The following is a 3440-nucleotide window of genomic DNA, read 5'->3' as shown; positions in this document are numbered from 1 at the left end:
ATATACCCAAAACTGGTCAAAACGTCACTTAACTTAATCAGCTGACAACTTTATGCACTTTTATCAGAAAACATCGAATTCAAAGAAGTATCTTTACCAGTACGCGGCTGACTGATTTCACCGCACCAAAATTGAATAGTATCCTTTTAAACTCTTATCTATTCTAATAACATCTTGTGAGGCGAAATAACCTACCCGCCTACAAGAAGACAGTATAATCCCATATGCACATTAAACCAAAAATTTGATCTGCACCAGAAAAACTCACATACCTTTTCGACTGTATCTTCATTTGAAGTTTTATTTTTTTGTTTTTTCTCCATTTCTTTAAAGTGCTAAAACTTTCGTAAAGATAAATTCACTTTTGTTTATCTGCTTTTTTCTCCACCAACTCTTTATTTTATTCCAATTTGAGCGAGCGCACAATGCCACGATCCGCGATCAACTAACGCTTAAATTTCAAGCGAATGTTATTTTTTCCTTGAATTTGTTTACAAGCGTCTTGGTCAGTGTTTCCAGAACTTTTTGGACGAACCGGCTAAATTGCAAATAAAACCGGCTAAAAACGGCTAAAATTNAAAAATAAGCGAAATCGGCCCAATTTCATACAACCCTGCCTGACATGAAAATTTTCTCCAGGATAAGGCTAGTAGCCATTTCTAACAGATTTTGGGTCGCTTGGTCAAAAATGGAAACATATATACATATTTGAAATTTAAGAAAACAAGGCAAATAGCAAAATCGGCTAAAAACGGCTAATTTTTTTCTGCAAAACGGCTAACAAATCGGCTTTCGGCTAAATCGAAATTTTTCCGGCTGTTTGCTATCGCAACCGGCTAAATCTAGCCGGAAAACGGCTAAAATGGCAACACTGGTCTTGGTTGCTCTTAATGTCGAGTACACATTTCAACCGCGTTTAAACTGCATGGACATATTTAAAATGCATGTATTTTTTTTGTTGATTTTGGACTCTAAAATTTCAAAATAGGTTAACAAAATCTGACATTTTAGAGTAGAATCTAAAATAAACTGAAAATTTACAGAGTAAATACACGAAACAATTGATTTTATGGCTTCAATAAGATTTGATCAATTTGATTTTATTATTTCATTCTTACATTATTCCATATACATACATATGTACATATGCATAAAGGAACTTCACTTCAATCCCGATTGACGTGTAGGCTCTGCTTTATACATACATACGTACACATGTACTATATTCGCATATTTTAAAGGTCTGATTATGGCAACTTAACGTAACTTAGAGGCTGTCACTTAAAAATTCTCTTAAATGGATGTTGCTCATATTTGGACAGTCGAAACTTAACGTAACATAATGTCACGTCAAATTTTGATTTTCCAAATTCTAAGCTACGTTAAGTTAAGTTGCCATAATCAGGCTTTTACTGTGGCAAATGGAAATAAATCAAACGGTTTGTTCGTCGAAAATCCAGAAAGCATTATCCAACACTCAAAATATCAGAGAGTAAGAAAAAATTCTCTAAAATTATCTCTCATGTAGAGAAACTTGCAAATTTCTGCACGAACGCAAATTTACAAGAATTTGCAAGTTTCCCTGCCAGCTGGTGTCCACGGTTGCATTTCAAACATAGTAAATTTTTATAGATTATTATTTTTTAATTATTTTGCATGGACAAAAAAACAGGATATACAAGCATGTTTCTTGTTGTTCTGACTTTCTTTAACATACATTTCAATAACGAATGCAATTTTTTCAGCCTGGCACAGTTCCAATCATTGGAATTAACTAAGTTAATTATATCAACAAGTATTTACTTACATTTTTCATAAAAAATCGCTCTTGTTTATAAATTTTTAAATTTATTAAAATTATTTATTCAAATCAAAAAATGCAACCATGTGCCACAATCATATGTTTTTCATGATTGCAAATTCTTGCTGGCTAAAATTTTTCCAGCAAGAATTTGCAACTTCTCTCCAAGAGCTCTCAGTTTTTTAGTGTTGCATAATTTTTTGGTCTGCACGAACGCCATTTGTACAAAAATCATGATAATTCGTACAAATTCGTACTAATATTTTTTGCTCGGCAAACTAAACTTAATTATGTACGCATGTGCATATGGTTTATTTTTTTTTTAATTTTACCAAGTTTTTTTAACATTGGCGCAAAAAATTTAAAAATTAGAGAGAGAATTTTAAGCTCTTTACTCGATGTCTGGTGTGCGAAATATACAAAATGTAAAAAAAAAAAACGTTTTTCTTTCTAATAGTTTTCGCCCTTTGGGCAGTCTAGAACTGACGGTTATGTTATTTGAGAAGAGGTTAAGCCAATCATTTGCTAAAATTTATGCATACCCATTTTATAGTAATTTGTCATCGACATAAGGCCTTATTAGGGTTAAAAATGGGCCTTAGACCATATTTACACCTGCGCGGAGTAGAACAAAAACCTGAGAGAGAGCGCATGAAAAGTAACTAGTGAGAAAAGGAAATCAAATTTGCATCGAAATGCCCATTTCGGAAAAAGAAAATCGGCGCGAAGATTGATGTTTCAATTCAGAAGCGTCTCGCAAATTGGTCATTTGGTGGCGTCTGTTTGAACTTTGGTATGTGAATAGTGAAATAATATAAAGTGTGCCAGATAGCAATGATATTCTATTTCCGTACTCTTATTTGAAAATGTATCACAAATTTTTCTTTGATTTGATTTTCACGTTAACCCTTTTGAGTGAGAACTTATGTATTTTTTTGATTTGATTAAAAAATTTAAGAAAAAATATCAAGAAAATCTTGCCGCTTGTGCAAAAGCACACATAGCGTTGCAGTACTGCTATTTTCAGTCCGGAAGGATGAGGATCTAAGCCGAAAATAGACACAGGTATACAGGAAACCTAAGGGTTAACGCCAGATTTGAAAAAAAGCGAATACCAGAAATGAAAGAAAAAATAACAAAATCAAATTTTAATTTCAAATATGAAGACGTCGATTACCTGGTAGGTACATCTATATATTAATACGCTAACATAAATTTTGTCCGCCTTCGTGTGGCGATTGTACCGAACCGATTTCACAACCAAGATCGCCATTGGAAATGCATTTTTCCGTAGATGAGCAGAGTTTTTCAAAATTGGTTGAAAATTACGGCCAAAACCGTCGTTTGAACATTTCCGTATATGTGTATAGATGTTGATGCAACATGTTCAATTTGACATGTTTCGCATGTTGTTTCACTTCGCATTTGAAATTAAGCTTTGAAATAAAGATAAATATGAAGATGACGAAATAAATGATAACGATGCAGTCCAAAAAGAAGGCAAAAATAAAGATAAAGAAAATGGAGATAATGACAGATACATAAGAATTAGGGCAACTGAAAGGGTAAGCAAATCTCTTAAATTTATGAAGTGAAACTTCTTTAGCGGCAGTTGGTTGGGAGTAAATTGTCAAATTCA

The sequence above is a fragment of the Rhagoletis zephyria genome, unplaced genomic scaffold, assembly GCF_001687245.7.
Source record: "Rhagoletis zephyria isolate East Lansing unplaced genomic scaffold, Rhagoletis_zephyria_1.1 Rzeph_scaffold_01642, whole genome shotgun sequence".
Lineage (NCBI taxonomy): Eukaryota > Metazoa > Arthropoda > Insecta > Diptera > Tephritidae > Rhagoletis > Rhagoletis zephyria.
Note: the sequence above shows the minus strand (reverse complement) of the source record.